This window comes from Myotis daubentonii, chromosome X (genome assembly GCF_963259705.1).
Source record: "Myotis daubentonii chromosome X, mMyoDau2.1, whole genome shotgun sequence".
In the NCBI taxonomy this organism is placed as follows: Eukaryota; Metazoa; Chordata; class Mammalia; order Chiroptera; family Vespertilionidae; genus Myotis; species Myotis daubentonii.
This window is the reverse complement of record NC_081861.1, coordinates 118,072,958-118,095,691: the sequence shown is the minus strand read 5'-3', so window position 1 is coordinate 118,095,691 and position 22,734 is coordinate 118,072,958.

Genomic DNA, 22,734 nt, shown 5'->3' with positions numbered 1-22,734 from the left:
TTCTGAATTTGCAGGGAGCAAAATTGAGAGTCAAATGCAGGTAAGCATTTGGAGGACAGGATGAAATAAATAAATTACCTATATTTTGTAGAAACATTCTTCTTTTCCACCTTAGATAAGGAGTTGGCAAACTTTTTTTAAAAAATATATTTCTTTATTGATTTCAGAGAGGAAGGGAGAGGGAGAGAGAGATAGAAACACCAATGATGAGGGAGAATCATTGATCGGCTGCCTCCTGCACACCCCCTACTGGGGATCGATCCTGCAACCCAGGCATGTGCCCTTGGCCGGAATCCAACCTGGGACCCTTCAGTCCGCAGGCTGACTCTCTATCCACTGAGCCAAGCCGGCTAGGGCAGGAGTTGGCAAACTTTTTCTGTAAAGGTCCAGATAGTAAATATTTTAGACTTTGTGGGCTATACAGTTTCCATCACAACTATTGAATTCTGTTGCAACTATTTAATTCAGCACAAATGAGTATGGCGGTGTTCCAATAAAACTTTATATCCGGACAGTGGGCTGTATTTGGCGCACAGGACACATTTAGTTAACCTCAGCCTTAGATTTATGTAAGCTAATAGTGATATATTTTTTATTTAAGTGTATGTTCTAAAACTTTTCTTGGAATGAGTATTTAATGTTTGAAAATGTAGTTTACATTATTTATGGATCTGGAATATTAGAGATCATTTTAGTTTTTAAAAAAATATTTTTATTGATTTCAGAGAGGAAGGGAGAGGGAGAGAGAGATAGAAACATCACAGATGAGAGGGAATCATTGATTGGTTGCCTCCTGCACACTCCACATTGAGGATCGAGTCCACAACCCGGGCATGTGCCCTGACCGGGAATCGAACTGTGACCTCTGGTTCTTAGGTCGATGCTCAACCACTGAGCCATGCCAACCAGGCAAATTTTTTTTAAGCAGTGTCATTTTATATTTGATGAAAAGCAAACAGTTCAGTTCTAATTAGGCCAAACAGAACACTTCTAGTTTGCCTGAAAAAAAAAGAAAAGTGAGTTGCTGTGACAACCTGAAAAACAAATACACACAGATTCTACCAGAAACATTTAGAAGATATTTGCTAATTAGAGTTTAATCAATTTAGAATAAGTATTTTTCATTAGGTGTTTTATTTCTTTTCTTTTCACTATGAAGTAAAACTACTCTTGTACTATGTAATATAAAACATTTGAGACCAAATATTTAGGGAAGATTTCCATTTATGTAGTTAATGGGCCAAAGAGGATTTTAGAAAACTAGGGACAAATCTGAACGCTAGAGGAAAATGAAACAGAATCTGATAACCTGGGTCATTAATGGGACAGATGGCGATGTTAGGAAATTAGAATATAAAAATAGTGTAATGAAGCGGTTGCTTACTATTGAATTAATGACAATATGGTATCTTGGCATCATTTTACAATTTTTAATTATAAGAAGTTAATGAAATAGAGACCCAAAATATAAAAACTAAGAAAAAAAGGTAACAAGTTCATGATATAAGTAGGAGTGACAAGTTAAATGTTTGTTTTTATCTAAAGAATAAATTATTTTTTATTTTAGTGGAGAAAGAATTTTTTTTTTGGTGAATTATTCTAAGCAGTCTATCTTTCAAAAAAGGACACAATTTATGATAATAATAAATTGTTGCCTGTTTTAAATATTTTGATTTTGGTGTTTTATATTTTCTATATACCAAAAATTATTTTGGATATTCATCTCCCATATCATTTGCATTATTATAGCGTGTCTCACTTTCAATTCACGTAACGAACCAAAAGTTATGATGGACTAACAGTTTCATTGACCCTGATATTTAATCCTATAGTTGTTGGTCCCTGGATTTACATGAAAGGTTTCTATTTCAAAATTGAGAATATGACTTTTTAAAAAATGTAACCTCTAAATGTCATGAGACAATTGTAGATTCACATGCAGTTGTAGGAACTAATACAGAAAGAGCCCATGTAGCCTTTTCCTAGTTTCTTCCTGTCTTGCAAAGCTATAGTATATACAAGTATATCATAATTGTGTCACATTGCTACAATCAAGATATAACATTCCCAGCATCACAGGGATCCCTTTTATAACTATACCCATTCCCTCCCATCCTCACCCCTCCTTAACACCTCTGAGAACTATTTAAACCATGTACATATATTTAATGAAACAAGTACCTATTTTTTGTTTTTAAAAATTGATTCTTAGAGAGAGAGGAAGGGAGAGGGATAGAGAGATAGAAACTTTGATGAGAGAGAAACGTCATGGATTGGCTCTCTCCTGCATGCCCCTCCTGGGGATTTAGCCCAAAACCCAAGTATGTGTCCTGACTGGGAATTGAACCATGACCTCCTGGTTCATGGGTGGATGCTCAACCACTGAACAACACCTGCTGGGCCAACTATCTTTCCTATTTAATGAAACAAGTATCTTTTCTTTTTTCTTTTCTTTTCTTTTGATTTTTGATTTTTTAAAAATTCTTTATTGTTTAAAGTATTACATGAGTCTCCTTTTCCCCCCATTGACCTCTCCCTCACCACCCTCTCACCCCCCCGCACTGTCTGTGTCCGTTGGTTTTGCTCATATGCATGCATACAAGTCCTTTCGTTGATCTCTTACCCTCTCACCCCTGCCTTCCTCTCACCCCTGCCTTCCCTCATAGGTTGTACAGTCTGTTCGATGCTTCTATGTCTCTGGTTCTATTTTTGTTCACCAATGTATGTTGTTCATTATATTCCACAAATGAGTGAGATCATGTGATATTTATCTTTCTCTGACTGGCTTATTTCGCTTAGCATAATGCTCTCCAATTCCATCCATGCTGTTGCAAATGGTAAGAATTCCTTCTTTTTTACAGCAGCGTAGAAACAAGTATCTCTTCAAATGTGTGGACCTACAATAAAATAAATATAAGGGATCCTTTTCTTTTCCCTCCCTTATTATTAGTGAGTAAACTTGTTAGAAAGTCTAATTCTTCTTAATAAGATCATGTAAATGGCAAGCATTCATATCTTGAGCAAGGGCTACTGGGGCTTACTGCTTTATTTTTTTAAGTGTTTTATTTTGGAATAATTTTAGATTTACACAAAAGTTGTAAAGATAGTACAAAGTTCCCATATATCATGCATGTATTACCCCTAATGTGTCCCCCGCCCTCCCTTTGGGGGAAAGCTATAAAACTGAGACAGTTTTAAGTCAAATATCCAACATAAGAACAGTCTGCATGTTTTCAGCTCATCTTCCTTTAAACCTGTGGTTGCCCTTCTCCTGTAAGATAAACATAACAGTTGGGAACATTACTTAGCAGAAGCTGATTTAGATTACATTAAAGTCATGCAAAGGACACTACAGTTTTGGTTTTATAAGACAGACTTCAAGCATCTATTTTACCAATATTTTTTTTCAATTGCAGTATACATTCAATATTCTGTATTAGTTTCAGATGTATGGCTTCCCTTAATGTTAACATCTTAATAGTTATAATACATTTGTAAAAACTAAGAGATGCATATTAGTACATTATTATTTACTAAACTCCAGACTTTATTTGAAGTTAAGCAGTATTTTCACTAATTTCTTTTTTTCTGTTCCAGAATCCAATTGAGGATACCACAGTGTATTTAATTGTGGCATTATTTTAATTATAAAAATTTATCCAGCCCTAGCTGGTTTGGCCCATTGGATAGAGTGTCGGCCTGTGGACTCAGGGGTCCTGGGTTCGATCCCAGTCAAGGGCATCTGCCTGGGTTGTGGGTTTGATCCCCAGTGGGGGGCGTGCAAGAGGCAGCCAATCAATGATTCTCTCTCATCATTGATGTTTCTTTTTTAAAAAAAATATATTTTATTGATTTTTTACAGAGAGGAAGGGAGGTGAGGGATAGAGAGTTAGAAACATCGACGAGAGAGAAACATCGATCAGCTGCTTCCTGCACACTCCCCACTGGGGATGTGCCCACAACCAAGGTACATGCCCTTGACCGGAATCGAACCCGGGACCCTTCAGTCCGCAGGCCGACACTCTATCCACTGAGCCAAACCAGTCAGGGCTCATCATTGATGTTTCTGTCTCTCACTCCCTCTCCCCTCCTCTCTGAAATCAATAAAAACATATTTTAAAAAAATCATCCAGTGTGTTTGACAATCACAACAAAATTATATAGCAAGTATATTCTGATCTTAAAATACATAAATGTTAACATGATATGCAAATCTAGACATTTAGTAGATAATATTGGTTTAACATTTTCCCAGAAAAATCTGCCCTAGTACCCAGAGAAAATATTGAACCAATAAACTGAGGGGCCATTATGTATTTCAAACTGCTTAGGGAATTGTGTTCATATTGTTTGATGGTTATTTGCTTGAGAGAGACTTAGAACTGGGATATTTTTTAAAAGAAAAGTTGAAGTTTCACAAAAACAAGTGCTTTTGTCCTTCAGCTTATTCCCACTTTCTGGGTGGTGGAAATAGCATATGATAATCATTTCAGTAGAAGTTTTCTTTCAAATGTATTCATTATTTATTTAATTCAACCTTCTTTTTTAAAATGATAGACACATACTATTTTTAAATATATTTTTCATTGATTTTAGAGAGAGGAAGGAAGAGGGAGAGAGATATAGAAACATCAATGATGAGAGATTATCATTGATCAGCTGCCTCCTGTACACCCCCTACTGGGGATCGAGCCCGCAACCCATGCATGTGCTCTTGATCAAAATTGAACCCAAGATCCTTCAGTCCACATGCTGACACTCTATCCACTGAGCCAAACCAGCCAGGGCTAGTTCAGCCTTTTATCAGATATTTGTTGAATGCCTATAATATGCCATGTGGGAGGAAGAAATTTTCCTCTTCCCTCCTAGGTTCTTCTGGGTGGTCTAATAATTCAACCTGCATGAGACAGATTAACAAGAGAAAAGAACCAAATTTAATTACATGCATATATATAGGAATCCCACATATATGAGCAGTTCGGGGACAGAAAGTGAAAATGAGGTATGGTACTAGCCGGTTTGACTCTGTGGATAGAGCGTCAGCCTGCGATCTGAAAAGTCCCAGGTTCAATTCCGGTCAAGGGCACATGCCCGGGTTGTGGGCTCGATCCCCAGTGGGGGACTAGCAGGAGGCAGCTGACCTATGGTTCTCTCTCATCATGGATGTTTCTATCTCTCTATCCCTCTTCCTTCCTCTCTGATATTAATAAAAATATATTTTAAAAAAAGAAAATGAGGTATGAAGACACATTCTGAGCTAAGCATGAGGTAAAGCTCCTGGGGCTTCAGTGGGGAGGAAGCTCATTCTCAGGATGGTAAGGAGAGCAGATAGATGCTCAGTAATTGGAAGTTTGCCCAGTCCTATAGAGAGGTCGTAAAAGGTCATCTCTGGTGGTAACTTTTACTATGGGCAAGGTCCCTAATTTACATTTTTCTAGGTAGTCCAAAGGTGGGGGGCAGATATTTCTCTTGAGCTCACAGAGTCACAGTTGCCTTAAGCGCAAAATGATCCACATGCTATTGAATTGTAGAGGTATTTAAAATATATATTTTTGATATTAACTCCTTGTCAGATATATGATTTGCAAATATTTTCTCCCATTTCATAGATTGCCTTTCATTTTGTGGATTGTTCTTTTGCTGTGCAGAAGCTTTTTAGTTTGATGTGGTCCCACTTATTTTGTTGTTGTTGTTTGTTTTTATTTTTTTGCTTTTGTTGCCTTTGCTTTTGGTGTCAAATCCAAAAAGTCATCACCATGACCAATGTCAGGGGATTACCACCTATGTTTTCTTCAAGATTTATAGTTTTGTGTCTTATGTACAAGTCTTTAATCCATTAAGAATTAATTTTTGTGTATGGTGTACTGTAGAGGTCCAGTTTTATTTTGTATCTGGTGGTTTAATTTTCCCAAAACATTTATTGAAGAGACTGTTCTTTCTCCATTATATGTTCTTGGCTCCTTTGTGATAAATTAATTGACCATATAGGAGTGGATTTATTTCTCAGCTCTCTATTTTGCTCCATTGATCTCTGTGTTTGTTCTTTTTTTTTTTTTATTTTCATTATGATTATTTTTATTTTTGTCATCACTGTCTGCCTTTTTCTTTTTTTTTTAATTAAATCTTTATTATTCAGATTATTACATTTGTTCCTTTTTCCCCCCCCCCATAACTCCCCTCCTCCCAGTTCCCGCCCCACCCTCCGCCCTCACTCCCCACCCACTGTCCTCATCCATAGGTGCACGATTTTTGTCCAGTCTCTTCCCACATCTCCCAGAACTGTTTAGAAGCTGCCGATAAACTTAATGAGATCTACACGAAAACTAATAAGACCCTCGATCTTATATTGGGGAACCAACTAGAAATTAAGCACACACAGACTGAAATAACGAATATTATACAGACGCCCGACAGCAGACCAGAGGAGCGCAAGAATCAAGTCAATGATTTGAAATGCGAGGAAGCAAAAGACATCCAACCGGAAAAGCAAAATGAAAAAAGAATCCAAAAATGCGAGGATAGTGTAAGGAGCCTCTGGGACAGCTTCAAGCGCACCAACATCAGAATTATAGGGGTGCCAGAAGATGAGAGAGAGCAAGATATTGAAAACCTATTTGAAGAAATAATGACAGAAAACTTCCCCCACCTGGTGAAAGAAATGGACTTACAGGTCCAAGAAGCGCGGAGAACCCCAAACAAAAGGAATCCAAAGAGGACCACACCAAGACACATCATCATTAAAATGCCAAGAGCAAAAGATAAAGAGAGAATCTTAAAAACAGCAAGAGAAAGAAACTCAGTTACCTACAAGGGAATACCCATACGACTGTCAGCTGATTTCTCAACAGAAACTTTGCAGGCCAGAAGGGAGTGGCAAGAAATATTCAAAGTGATGAATACCAAGAACCTACAACCAAGATTACTTTATCCAGCAAAGCTATCATTCAGAATTGAAGGTCAGATAAAGAGCTTCACAGATAAGGAAAAGCTAAAGGAGTTCATCACCACCAAACCAGGATTATATGAAATGCTGAAAGGTATCCTTTAAGAAGAGGAAGAGGAAGAAAAAGGTAAAGATACAAATTATGAACAAATATGCATCTATCAACAAGTGAATCTAAGAATCAAGTGAATAAATAATCTGATGAACAGAATGAACTGTTGATTATAATAGAATCAGGGGCATAGAAAGGGAATGGACTGACTATTCTTGGGGGGGGGAAGGGGTGTGGGAGATGTGGGAAGAGACTGGACAAAAATCGTGCACCTATGGATGAGGACAGTGGGTGGGGAGTGAGGGCGGAGGGTGGGGCGGGAACTGGGAGGAGGGGAGTTATGGGGGGGAAAAAAAAGAGGAACAAATGTAATAATCTGAACAATAAAGATTTAATTTAAAAAAAATTTAAAAAAAATCAACTGGTATAAATACAGATGTAACAAGACAATAAAAGACAGAACTTGGCTGGAGAACCTGGACACAGAACCTGGCTATGATGATCACCTGAAAAAAAAAAAAAAAAAAAAGTGTGGTTCTGAACTCTATTTCTTCCATTGACAATTTTGTCCTGTTTCTTTGTCTCCGCATTTTGTTATGCTTCCTTGGTGCACCCCCTAGTGGTCTTTGTTCGCAGTCTTATAGATAAATCTTGATTGTTGTAGCTAATTCCAGGGAGGGTTTGACCTCCAGGCCAAGTGGCTATGAGAATCAGCTGTGTCAGCAGTGAGAGAACTTCTGTCCTCTAGGGAGGTGCTAATCTAGCCTTTGCCTGAGGCTATCCGGCAAATGCCTCTGTGCAGGGCTTGGGCGGGGCGGGTCGCACAGGATCAACAGGGTGGGCCGGAGAGAGCAGTTATGGTGGCTCTCAGTCCTGTCCCAAGGGGCTCTGCCTCTCTGAGTCCCAGCACCCGCTGCAAAGCTCGGAGAGAAAGCTGCACTCGCTCTGACTGAAGCCAGACAGTCCCGCTTCTCCTGTTTGAGTCTGGGTCCCTAAAGACTCGCCCGGATCTGGTGCTCAGAGTCTGCGACTCCCTCCCGATTGAAAACAACAACCGCGCCCTCCGCCGCCAGCCCACTCCACGCACTCCGCACCTCAGAATTTGACTTCAGCACTGCGCCTCCTCTGAGTGTCCGTATGCGTTTCTCTTTCCTCCTAGTTGTAGGACTTCCACTCAGCCAGCGTTCCTGTGGTTCTGGGTGATGTCCCTTCCGTTTTTTGGTTTCACTTTTGAAGTAGTTGTTCAAAGCAGCAAACTCCGGCGTTAACCTATGTCGCCATCTTGGTTCTCCTGTGTTTGTTCTTATACCAATACTGAGCTGTGTTTTTTTAAATAAATCTTTATTGTTCAGATTATTACGGTTGTTCCCCCTTGTTCCCCCCATAGCTCCCCTCCACCCAGTTCCCACCCCAACCTCTGCCCTTACCCACCCCCCACTGTCCTCATCTATAGGTGTACAATTTTTGTCGCTGGGTCAAAGGTCATACACATGGAAAATGTAGCTATTTCCATCTGCAACGTGTCCCTGGGCTTGGAAAGGTCTCTCACAACTTGTTCACGCTCTACTCAGAAAGGGTGCGGAGTGAAGTTACGGCTTTTTAAAATAATGTATCCTCCTATGTTTAAAATGAGGATTTCACTACCAAAACTGAGGAGAAAGCAACACTACAGCTGCTCTCGCCCCTCTCGCCCTTCGGGTGATAGTTGTGCGTGGGGCTGCGAGCTGGTTCACGGACCATCGACGAAGCCGTCTGGATGGCTCGTGTGGTTCCGCTGGCTTCCCAGGGGCCGTCACAGCCTCACAGGGGCCGTCGCAGCCTCACATAGCCTCACAGCGGGCGTTGCAGCCTCGCAGGGGGCGTCAGAGCCTCATGCAGCCTCGCAGGGGGTGTCAGAGCCTCACGCAGCCTCGCAGGGGACGTCGGAGCCTCACAGGGACTGTCACAGCCTCACAGAGGCCATCGCAGCCTCATGCAGCCTCATAGGAGGCGCCGCATCCCACGTTGGGGGTGAAGGTGCGAGACAGAAGCTCTGCTCGCTGTCTCCTCTGCTCCCTTGCATATTGCCAATGCTGGAAGTTTCTGAGAGCAATCTGCAGGTGCTGGACATCATACTTTAACTGGTCAACACGACGTTTGGCATTCTGTCTTTTGTTGGGAGGTTTCTTGCTGGACAAAATCTCCAGGCGTTCTTGCTGGCTGAATATCTGGTATGCTTGCTTGGATTTCGTTTTCTACTAAGTGCTCAGACTGCTTGTCTGCCATCTCCCAGCGTCCCATGTGAGACTGGATCTGGTGGATCTGCTTGTGGTTTCACTTATTTATGCATTCAATGGTTGATTCTTGTGTGTGCTCTGACCAGGAATCAAACCCGCTATCTTGGCTTATTGGGGCGATGCTCTAATCAACTTTGCTACCAGCCAGGGCTACACAGCACAGTGATGGTTTGTACCAAAATTTGGAAACTAGATTGGATCTGAATGTAGCATTTAATGAATCCCTTTGGAGAGCAGGGTTATCGTTGAGGTACCTGAAACAATTTGATTTTTTTTTCAATGTTGTGGTATCTTGTAGATCATATTGCAATTATCAGTTTGCATGTCTGTGTTCTTCTCAATTCTTTTCCTTTAATTTCTCAATTATAGTTAACATAAAATATTATTAGTTTCAGGTATATAACATAGTGATTAGACATTTATATAACTTACTGTAAGTCTAGTACCCACCTGACATCATACATAATTATTAAAACCTTTGATACCATTTAAAAAACATTTTGATGCCCTATCTGGTTTGCCTCAGTGGATAGAGCATCAGCCTGTGGACTGAAGGGTCCCAGGTTCGATTCTGGTCAAGAGCACATGTCCAGGTTACAGGCTCAATCCCCAGTGTGGGGCATGCAGGAGGCAGCCAATCAAGGATTCTCTCTCATCATTGATGTCTCTATCTCTCTCTCCCTCTCCATTCCTCTCTGAAATCAATAAAAAAATATAAAAAAGCACAAAAATATTTTTTATTTTGAAATGATTATGGACTCACAGAAAGTAGCAAAATAGTACAGAGTCCCATGAACCCTTCACCCAGCCTCCCCCCAATGGTGACATATTATATAACTGTAGTGTAATATCATGACATCATTTTATGTTTAGAGTTGAGTCAATATTTGCAGCAGAGAAAACAAACCAATTGTCCAAAATAAATTTTCTCTCAGATGTAATTTCATCTGGCTCTACTGAAGATTGCATAGGGAAGAAGTGGTGGCATGCTCTTTTAGATAAATAACCTTTAGGCTAACCAGTGTTGCTCAATGTTGAGCATTGACCTATGAACCAGAAGGTCATGGTTTGATTCCTGGTCAGGGCACATGCCCAGATTGCTGGCTGGATCCCCAGTGTGGGGCATGCAGGAGGCAGCCAATCAATGATTCTCTTTCATCATTGATGTCTCTATCTCTCTCCCTCTCCCTTCTTCTCTGAAATCAATAAAAAGAATATATCTTTTAAAAAGAGAAATAAACTTTAATCATATAAGAGGTGGTAATTCTTGTGTGCAAGAAAACACTTTAATAGTTAGAATATGCTTTGTTAAGCTTCATCTGCTTTAAATTTAACACAGTGCATAATGGTTAGTTGATCAACCTTTGATTCTTTCCAAATTCATATATCCTCAAAATTTTAGCTGAATGTTTTGTATATTCAGTTTCCTATAATTTAATGTGACAATTCTTAAGTCACATCATAGCACATTTAATTCTTTAGAATAGATTGTGCTATTCTAAGAGATAATATGGCAGTTTAAAACCTAATGATACTCCTACACATTAATATCTCAATATAAATAATCATTATATTCACTACTTACCTGCTTTAAGTGAAATATATATATAAATATTTTGGTAAAGCAGCCCATCCATGTGGATGGATGAACAGAGCTAAGATTTCCTGTGCCTTTAGGTTTATAATCTATTCTGTAGGCATCTGAAATTTGCCTTCCAGGCATGCTGAGAGCTCAGTGATATGGACTAGCAAAGTGGAAGAGAAGCTGAGAAGCATCAAGGCCAAGATGAAAAAAAACTAAATTCAACCACACACCTGGTTCTAGGGAAGCATATTTTGCATTTTTAAAACAGAACATTTTCCACAATTGAACCTTGAAACATGCTGGTATGATCTGTGCATCTGGATTTCAAGGAGAGGAAGAAAAATATATTTTGCAGGAAAAAGTCTGCAGTTCAGAGCCCATCATTTGCTTTACCTTTTAATATCCAAAACAAGGTTGGACATTTCCAACCATATATATAATGTTTTTTTAAAGAGAGAGGAAGGGTAAAGGAGGAAGAGAGAGAAACATTGGCTGCCTCCTGCATGCCCCTACGGGGGCATGTGTCTTGACTGGGAACCCATTGGTGCACGGAACTACTCCCAACCAACTGAACCACACCGGCCAGGGCATGTTAACCATTTTTAAGTGTCTAATTCAGTGGCATTCAATATATGCACAATGTTGTGCAACCATCAACACATCTGTTTCCAAAACTTTTTCATCACTCCAAACAGAACTCTAGTCATTAAGCACTTTCTCCCATTTGCCCATTCCCCTGGTAACCTCTACTCTACTTTCTGTTGCTGTTAACTTGGTTTTTCCAGATATGTCATAGAAGTGGAATTATACATTATTTATCCTTTTGTGTTTGGATTATTTCCCTTGCATAATGTTTTCAAGATTTATCTATGTGTCAGACGTTACTCCTTTAAAAAAAAAAATGTCTGGCCGAAACCGGTTTGGCTCAGTGGATAGAGCGTCGGCCTGTGGACTGAAAGGTCCCAGGTTCGATTCCGGTCAAGGGCATGTACCTGGGTTGTGGGCACATCCCCAGTAGGAGATGTGCAGGAGGCAGCTGATCGATGTTGCTCTCTCATCGATGTTTCTAGCTCTCTCTATCTCTCTCCCTTCCTCTCTGTAAAAAATCAATAAAATATATTTTAAAAAAAATGTCTGAATAATCCATTGTGTGTATATGCCACATTGTATTTATCCATTCCTCTACGGTTGGACACTTAGGTTGTTTCCACCTTTTGGCCATTGTGAATAATATGCAATGAACATTGATGTCCATGTATCTGTTTGAGTCCATTTTCAGTTCTTTTGGGTATATACCCAGGAGCAGAATTGCTGGGTCTTATGGTAATTTTATGTTGAGATTTTGAGGGTCTATCACTGTTTTCCATAGCAGGTGCCCCATTTTAAATTCTCACCAGCAAAGTACAAGTGTTCCAATTTCTCCATACTATTGCTAACACTTGTTATATTATGGTGTTTTTTTTTTAAATAGCCTTTATTAAGTTTAAGGTTCATAGTACCTCACTGTGGTTTTGATTTGCATTTCCCTAGTGACTTATGATATTGAGTATCTTTTCTTTCTTTTTAAAAAATATACGTATTTTTATTGATTTTAGAGAGGAAGAGAGAGGGAGAGAGAGATAGAAACATCAATGATGAGAGAGAATCATTGATCAGCCGCCTCCTGCATGACCCACACTGGGTATCAAGCCCGCAACTTGGGCATGTGCCCTGACCAGGATCAGACTCGTGATCTCCTGGTTCAGAGGTTGATGCTCACTCAACCACTGAGCCACACTGGCCGGGATTGAGCATCTTTTCATGTGCTTATTGGCCATTTCTATCTATATCTTTGTAGAAAGACTCTATGCAAGTTCTTTACCCAATTTCGAATTGGTTTTTGTTGATTGTAGGAGTTGTAAATGTTCTAAATATTCTAGATATTAAACTTATCAGATACATGATTTGCAGGTATTTTCTCTCATTCTGTAGGCTGTCTTTTCACTTTTTTGATCTTGTCCTTTAATGCACAAAAGTTTTTAATTTTGATGTTCACTTCGTTTTTTTTCCTTTTGTTGCTCATACGTTTGATGTCATATCTAAGAATTCATTGCCAAATCCAAGGCCATGAAGATCTATCCTTACGGTTTCACCTAAGAGTTTTATGGTTTGGGCTCTTCTATTTAGGTCATTGATCCATTTTGAGTTAATTTTTATATATTTGCTGTGGCATAGGAATCCAAATGTATTCTTTTTTTATTTTTGTTTTTTATTGATTTCAGAGAGGAAGGGAGAGGGAGAGAGAGATAGAAACATCAATGATGAGACATTGATCAGCTGCCTCCTGCAGGCCCCACACAGGGGATTGAGCCTGCAACCTGGGCATGTGCCATGACCGGGAATCAACCCGTGACCTCCTAGTTCATAGGTCAAAACTCAACCACTGAGCCACACAGGCTGGGCAGCATTTTATTATTTTAGATGCTTTTATAAATGAAATTACTTTCTTAATTTCATTTTCAGATTGCTCATTATTGGAATGTAGAAACAAAATGGATTTTTGCATGCTGTTCTTGTACCCAGCAACTTTGCTGAATTTGTTTAGTAGCTTTCATGTGAAATTTTCTATATATGGGATTATGTTTTCTGAGAACGGAGATAGTTTTAATCCTTTCTTTTTCAATATGGATGCTGCTATTTATTTCTTTTTCTTGGCTACTGCTCTGTCTAGAACTTCCAGTACAATGTTGAATAGCAGTGGTGAAAGCAGGCGTCATTCTTTTATTCCTAATCTTAGGGGAAGCGCTTTTAGTCTCTCACCATTGAGTATAATGTTAGCTGTGAGTTGTTCATAAATGCTCATTACTGTGTTGAACAGGTTTCCTTCTAAGCATAGTTTTCTGAGTGTTTTTTTTTTTTATCATGAAAGGATGTTGATTTTGTCAAATGCCTTTTCTGCATCAATTGAGATGATCATGTTTTTCCCTTTTTTCTATTAATGTGATCAACTACTCATGCATTCTTGGGATAAATCTCATTTGGTCATGGAGTATAATTCTTTTAATACTAGAGGCCCAGTGCACAACATTCATGCACTGGGGGAGGGGAGGGCTCCCTCAGCCCGGCCTGCACCCTCTCGCAGTCCGGGACCCCTCAGGGGATGTCCACCTGCCGGCTTGGGCCCACTCCCCCCAGGGGTCCTTAGTGCTGCAGTGGAAGCAGGAATGGCTCTCGCCACCTCCCCAGCAGTTGCCAGCAAGTTAGGCTCACAGCTGGAGAGTGCAGCGGTGGTGGCGGGAGCCTTTCCTACCTTCGAGGCAGTGCTAAGGAGCAGCAAGCCCTGTGGGAGCACACTGACCACCAGGGGGCAGCTCCTGCATTGTCTGCTCCCTGGTGGTCAGTGCATGTTATAGTGACCGGTTGTTCCACCGTTTGGCCAATTTGCATATTAGGGTTTTATTATATAGGATGCTGTTGCATTCAGTTTGCTAGTCTTTTCTTGAGAAATTTTACATCTATTGCATAAGGGATATTTTACATAAGGGATATTGATCTGTAATTTTCTTTTCTTTTTTTAATCCTCATCTGAGGATATTTTTCCATTGATTTTTAGAGAGAGTGGAAGGGAGGGGGTGAGTAAGAGAGAGAGAAACATCAATGAGAGACACATTGATTGGTTGCCTCCCACGCGGACCCCAACCAGGGCCAGGGATAGGTGTGTGTCCTTCACTGGAATCAAACTTGGGACCCTTCAGTCTGCAGGCCGACATTCTATCCACTGAGCTAAACTGGCTAGGGCTGTACTTTTATTTTCCTGTGATGTCTTTATCTGGCTTTAGGATCTAGCTAGCTAGCCTCATAGAATAAGTATTTTTTTGGAAGGGCTTAAAAAGGATTGGTGTTAATTTTCCTTTATAGTTTTGGTAGTATTCAACAGTGAAGCAAGCAATCTGAGCTTTTCTTTTTTGGAAGGTTTTTGATAATAGACCTATAACAAGCCCTAGCTGGTTTGGATGAGTGGATAGAGCAGTGATGGCGAACCTTTTGAGCTCAGCGTGTCAGCAATTTGAAAAACCCTAACTTAACTCTGGTGCCGAGTCACATATAGAAATTTTTTGATATTTGAAACCATAGTAAAACAAAGACTTATATTTTTGATATTTATTTTATATATTTAAATGTCATTTAACAAAGAAAAATCAACCAAAAAAATGAGTTCGCATGTCACCTCTGACACGTGTGTCAACCAAAAAAATGAGTTCGCATGTCATCCTGCATGCCTTACTGGGGATTGAGTGCACAACCCGGCCATCACTGGGATAGAGCATCGGCCTGCGAACTGAAGGGTTCCAGGTTTGATTCCGGTCAAGGGTGCATGTCCAGGTTGCAGGCTCAATTCCCAGTAGGGGGCGTGCAGGAGGCAGCCAATCAATGATTCTCTCTCATTATTGATGTTTCTATCTCTCCCTCTCCCTTCCTGTCTGAAATCAATAAAAATATTTTTTTTAAAAAATAGACCTATAACAAGCAAAGACACTAAATCAGTTAAGATTTTCTGTTTCTTCTTAAATCATTTAGGTAACGTGTGTTTCTAGGAACTTGTCTATTTCATCTAGATTATCTAATTTCTGAATGTGCAGTCATTCTATCATTACTGTCCCCATTTTATTTTATTTTATTTTATTTTTTAAAATATATTTTATTGAGTTTTTACAGACAGGAAAGGAGAGAGATAGAGAGTTAGAAACATCGATGAGAGAGAAACATCGATCAGCTGCCTCCTGCACACTCCCCACTGGGGATGTGCCCGCAACCAAGGTACATGCCCTTGACCAGAATCAAACCCGGGACCCTTCATTCCGCTCTATCCACTGAGCCAAACCGGTTTCAGCCCCATTTTATTTTTTAAAATATATTTTTTATTGATTTCAGAGAGAGAAAGGGAGAGGGAGATAGAAACATCAATGATGAGAGAGAATCATTGATCAGCTGCCTCCTGCACACCCACTACTGGGGATCGAGCCAGCAACCTGGGCATGTGCCTTGACTTGGAATTGAACTGTGACCTCCTGGTTCATAGGTCGACACTCAACCACTGAGCTATACCAGCCAAGCCCCACTTCTATTTTTTATTTTAGGTATCTGTATCTATTCCCTTTTTTTCTTCTTTGTCAATCTAGTTAAAGGTTTGTCAATTTTTTTTTTCTTTTCAGAGAGCCAACTTTTGGTTTAATTGTTTCTCCTGTTTTTCTATTCTTTAGTTTATTTGTCTCTGCTCTAGTTTTTTAAATCTTTATTATTGAGAGTATTACAGATGTCCCCTTTTATTTCCCCTATTGTTCCTCTCCACCCAGTTCCCGTCCTTCTCACAGGAGGCTTCCGCAGCCTAGATTTTTAAAAAAGCCACATGTGGGTGTCGGACTAGCCCATTCAGCGCCTCTGCCCCTCCTACCAGTATTGGTGTGCTTTCTTCTTTCCTTCTCTAGTTGTAGGATTTCCATTCAGCCAGATCTCAGGTGGGTCTGAATGATGGTTGCCCTCTATTTTAGTTGTACATTTCTTTGAAAAAATATTTTATTATTGATTTCAGAGAGGAAGAGAGAGAGAGAGAGAGAGAGAGAGAGAGAGAGAGAGAGAGAAAGAAACATCAATGATGAGGGAATCATGGATTGGCTGCATCCTGCACGCCTTACTGGGGATTGAGTGCACAATGCGGGCATGTGCCCTTGACTGGAATCAAACCTGGGACCCTTCAGTCCACAGGCTGATGCTCTATCCACTGAACCAAGCCAGCTAGGGCTTAGTTGTAAATTTTGATGTGGCTGTGGGAGGCAGCAAATACTGGCATTTACCTATACTGCCATCTTGGTTCGCCTATCTTTAAAAATATGTTTTTATTGATTTTAGAGAGAGAGGAAGGGAGAGGGATATAGAGATTGAAACATCAATGAGAGAGACATTTATCAGTTGCCTCCTGTATTCCCCCGTGGGGAATGAGCCCACAGCCTCGGCATTGAGCCTACAACCCAGGCATGTACTCTGACCAGGAATTAAACCATGATCTTCTTGTTCATAGGTCGATGCTCAACCACTGAGCCATGTCAGCCAGGCAGTAGTTCACTTTCTTAAAAAATATATTTTTATTGATTTCAGAGAGGAAGGGAGAGGGAGAGATTGAAACATCAATGTTGAGAGAGAATCATTGATCGGCTGCTTCCTGTATGCCCCTAACTGGGGATCGAGCCTGCAACCTGGGCATGTGCCTTTGACCAGTATTAAACCCGGGACCCGCCCTGGCTGGTTTGGCTCAGTGGATGGAGCGTCAGCCTGTGGACTGAAGGGTCCCAGGTTCGATTCTGGTCAGGGGCATGTGCCTTGGTTGCGGGCACATCGATGTTTCTCACTCTCTATACTTCTCCCTCATCTCTGTAAAAAAAAATCAATAAAACATATTTAAAAAACAAAACAAAACCCAGGACCCTTCATTCCACAGGTGGACACTCTATCCATTGAGCCAAACCAGCTAGGGCCAGTAGTTCACTTTAAATCTCCTTCATTGCATGCTTCATTTCCAGAATTTCTTTCTTTTTTTTTTTATTAAATCTTTATTGTTCAGATTATTACAGTTGTTCCTCTTTTTTCCCCCCCATAGCTCCCCTCCACCCAGTTCCCACCCCACCCTCTGCCCTTACCCCCCCACTGTCCTCATCCATAGGTGCACAATTTTTGTCCAGTCTCTTCTCGCATCTCCCACACCCCTTTTCCCCCCAAGAATAGTGAGTCCATTCCCTTTCTATGTCCCTGATTCTATTATAATCAATAGTTCATTCTGTTCATCAGATTATTTATTCACTTGATTCTTAGATTCACTTGTTGATAGATGCATATTTGTTGTTCATAATTAGTATCTTTACCTTTTTCTTCTTCTATCGCTTCTTAAAGGATACCTTTCAGCATTTCATATAATACTGGTTTGGTGGTGATGAACTCCTTTAGCTTTTCCTTATCTGTGAAGCTCTTTATCTGACCTTCAATTCTGAATGATAGCTTTGCTGGATAAAGTAATCTTGGTTGTAGGTTCTTGGCATTCATCACTTTGAATATTTCTTGACACTTCCTTCTGGCCTGCAAAGTTTCTGTTGAGAAATCAGCTGACAGTCGTATGGGTATTCCCTTGTAGGTAACTGAGTTTCTTTCTCTTGCTGCTTTTAAGATTCTCTCTTTGTCTTTTGCTCTTGGCATTTTAATTATGATGTGTCTTGGTGTGGTCCTCTTTGGATTCCTTTTGTTTGGGGTTCTCTGCGCTTCCTGGACTTGTAGGTCTATTTCTTTCACCAGGTAGGGGAAGTTTTCTGTCATTATTTCTTCAAATAGGTTTTCAATATCTTGCTCTCTCTCATCCTCTGGCACCCCTATAATTCTGATGTTGGTACACTTGAAGCTGTCCCAGAGGCTCCTTACACTATCTTCGTATTTTCGGATTCTTTTTTCATTTTACTTTTCTGGTTGGGTGTTTTTTGCTTCTTCGCATTTCAAATCTTTGCCTTGGTTCTTGTGCTCCTCTGGTCTGCTGTTGGGAGTCTGTATAATATTCATTATTTCAGTCCATGTATGCTTAATTTCTAGTTGGTTCTTTATCATAACATTGAGGGTCTCATTAGATTTCTTGTAGATCTCAATAACGTTATCGGCGGCTTCTAGACAGTTCTTGAGAGACCTTAAAAGTGTGGTTCTGAACTCAATATCCTCCATTGACAGTTTTGTCCTGTTTCTTTGTCTCCGCATATTTTATGCTTTCTTGGTGCACCCCCTAGTGGTCTTTGTGTGCAGCCTTGTTGTAGTTAAGCCTTGATTGTTGTAGCTAATACCAGGGAGGGTTTGACCTCCAGGCCAACTGGCTGTGAGAATCAGCTGTGTCTGCAGTGGGAAAACTTCTGTCCTCTAGGGAGGTGCTAATCTAGCCTTTGCCTGAGGCTATCTGGCAAATGGCTCTGTGCAGGGCTTGGTGGGGCGGGTCGCACGGGATCAACAGAGCAGGCGGAGGGAGCAGTTATGGCTGCTCTCAGTCCCGTCCCCAGAGGCTCTGCCTCTCAGAGTCCCAGCAACCACTGCAATCCTCGGAGAGAAAGCTGCCCTCGCGTTCCGACCGAAGCCAGACAGTCCCACTTCTCCCGTTTGAGTCTGGGTCCCTAGAGACTCGCCCAGAACTGGAGCTCAGAATCTGAGACTCCCTCCCGATTGAAAATGACAACCGCACCCTCAGCTACCAGCCCGCTCCGCACGTACCTCCGCACCTTTGTATTTTACGCACTGCGCCTCCTCTGAGTCTTGGTATGCTGTTCTCTTTCCTTCTAGTTGAAGAATTTCCCCTCAGTCAGTCTTCCTGTGGTTTTGGGTGATGTCCGTTCTGTCTTTTAGTTGTATTTTTGAAGTGGTTGTTCGAGGCAGCTAACTCCGGTGTTTACCTATGCCACCATCTTGGTTTCCCGCAAAATCCATTTCCAGAATTTCTGATGGGTTCTTTTTTAAAGTTTCATTATCTTTGGTAAAATACTTGTTTTGTTCATTGATTTGTTTTCTAAGTGTACTGAATTATCTGTCACTATTTTCTTGCATCTTGTTGAGTATTTTCAGAACTGCAATCTTAAAATCTTTGTCATTTATATCACATATTTCCATGTGTTCCAGCCTGCTTTCTAGGGATTTTTCTTTCCTTTCTGGTCATCTTTGTTGCTGTGGTTGTCCATGGTATTTGCTGTCCTCCTTTGCTTATGCATTTAACTCTGAAGAGGTGTTTCTATTACTTCCCAGTAGAGGGCACTGACTAGCAAGATTTTATACCTCTGTGGTCTCCCAGTCTTCAACCTCCATGGCTTCTGTTAAACAGTACAGTCATGCTGCTTGGGGTTGGGGCTTGCTTTGTCCTCACCATAATGGTGATCCTGATCTCCATGGGGTCCTGCCCCAAGCACTCCTCCCAGGGATCAGTCACAGAGGAAAACGGTTGTTCTCCTGCAATATCTCTTGGTTTACAGGTAATGTGTTCCTGGACCTGACTCCAAGGGCAACAGGACGTGAGTTTTGGGAGTCAAGTGGTGTCAGAACTCTTCATTTCTTTGACTGACATACCACCACTGGCCTGATAGTGGAAAGCCACATGGCATAACCCCTTGCTCTGTCAGGTGTCTGCTGGCACAGTCACTGTTTGCCCCACTTTGCTCTCCCTGTACCCTCCCCCCTGCTCCCCCCCCCCACACACACACAGCTCTCTGTTCTTTCTGGCTATTCGAAGGAAGCATCCGCTGCCACAGGCTTCCTCCCCTCTTCTGGCCCCTGGCTGCTGAGCTGTGTCTGTGGGCCTTTTGCGCTTTCCTCCCGTCTCATCTCTTCCAGTTGCCCACCTTTAGATGTTTCAGTTCATGGGTCTCTCGGGAGCACATCTGTGTTGAGCAGGGATTTCTTTGTTGAATTATAGTTGGTTGACTTGTTGAAATTTCAGAGAAATAGGAAAAGGTACACTCTCACATCACCAGCCCATATGTTCTATTTTGGAGAATGTTCCCTGTGCACTTGAAAAGAATGTGCGTTCTGCTGTTGTTGGAGCATTCTGTGTGTCTGACAGGTGTAGATGGTTTATAGTGCTGTTCCAATTCAGTTTCTTTTTGTTTGTTTTTAAATGTTATTTTTTAATCTTCATTGTTGAAATTATTACGTATGTCTCTTTTTTTCCCTATTGACCCCTTCCAGCACTTATCATTTGTTGATAGTAGCCATTCTGACAGGTATAAGGTGATACCTCATTGTTGTTTTAATTTGCATCTCTCTGGTGATCAGTGACTTTGAGCATTTTTTTCATATGTCTCTTGGCCATCTGTGTGTCCTCTTTGGAGAAGTGTCTACTCATAGGTCCTTTGCCCATTTTAATTGGATTCCTTTTGTTAAGTTGTATGAGTCCCTTATATATTTTGGCTATTAACCCTTTATCAGATGTATCATTGTCAAATAGGTTCTCCCATACATTGCACTCCCTTTTAGTTTTGTTAATTTCTTTTGTTGTGCAGAAGATTTTTATTTTGATGTAGCCTCATTTGTTTCTCCTTAGTTTCCTTTGCCTTAGATGTATCTGTAAACATATTTCTATGAGAGATGTCTGAGATTTTGCTGCCTGTGGTTTCTTCTAGGATTTTTATGGTTTCATGACTTACATTTAAGTTTTTTTTTTTATCCATTTTAAGTTTATTCTTGTGTATGATGTAAGTTGGAGGTCTATTTTCATTTTTTTTTGCATGTATCTGTCCAATTTTCCCAACACCATTTATTGAAGAGACTCTCTTACCTCCTTTGTCAAATAATAATTGAGCATAATAGCTTGGGTCAATTTCTGGGTTCTCTGTTCTGTTCCATTGATCTATATGCCTGTTCTTGTGCCAGCACCAGGCTGTTTTGATTACGGTGGCTTTGTAGTATAACTTGATATCTGGTATTGTGATTCCTCCAACTTTTTTCCCCTCTCAAGATTGCTGCAGCTATTCAGGGTCCTTTTTGATTCCATATAAATTTTTGATGTATTTGTTCTAGCTCTGTGTATCTAGCCATTGGTATTTTAACAGGAATTGCATTGAATCTGTAGATTGCCTTGGGTAGTATGGACATTTTAATGATGTTGATTCTACCAATCTATGAGCACAGTATATTCTTCCAGTCGTTTATATCTTCTTCTTATCTTTTTTTTTTCTCCAATATCCTGAAGTTTTCCGAGTATAGGTCTTTTGCCTCTTTGGTTAAGTTTATTCCTAAGTATCTTAATTTTTTTGTTGCAATGATAAGTTGAATTGTTTGTTTAGTTTCTCTTTCTGAGAATTCATTATTTGTGTATACAAAAACCATTGATTTTTAGGTGTTGATTTTGTATCCCGCTATATTGCCAAATTCATTTATTAAATCTAGTAGTTTTTTGATAGAGTCTTTAGGGTTTTCTATGTACAATATCATGTCATTTGCAAATAATGAGAGTTTTACTTCCCCCTTTTCAATTTAGAAGCCTTTTATTTCTTCTTTTTGTCTGATCGTTAGGGCTAGGACTTCCAGTACTACCTATCTATAATAATAAAAGCATAATATGCTAATTAGACCAGACAACCTTCTGGATGAAGCCAGGGCTGCGAGGGAAGCCTGGGTCCCGGGTGCCAAGGGGCCCATGCTGGGAGCCAAGGGAAGGAAGGCCTACTCTTACATGAATTTTGTGCATCGGACTTCTACTATATATATATATATATATAAGCCTAAATGACTGTTACAACCAAACGACTGTTACAACCGAACAACCAGAACGACTGGTCAACCAGTCGCTATGATGTGCACTAACCATCAGGGGGATGATGCTCAATGCAGGAGCTTCCCCCTGGTGGTCAGTGCACTCCCACAGCCAACCTCCCATGGCTGGCAAATCTCCCACGGTTCCTACCCCCAGCTGGCTGGCCAACCTCCCGTGGTCCTTTCCCCAGACCAGCTGCCCCAATTGCCCTGATCAGGGCTGGCTGACCAAACTTCCACAGTCCCTCCCCCTGGCTGGTCCCTCCCCCCGGGCGGGACGACCCTGATCCGCCTTGATTGGTGCCAGCCAACCTCCCGTGGTCCCTCCCCTGGCCAGCCAGCCAACCTCCTGCAGTCTTTCCTCCCAGCCAGCAGGCTTCAATCAGCCCAGCCCCGCCCATGCACAAATTTGTGCACCAGGCCTCTAGTATTGAATAAGAGTGGTGAAAGTAGATAACCCTGTCTTGTTCCTGTTCTTAGGGGAAATGGTTTTGGTTTTTGCCCATTGAGGATGATGTTCACTATAGGTTTGTTATATATGGCCTTATCATGTTGAGATGTGCTCCCTCTATTCTCACTTTCCTGA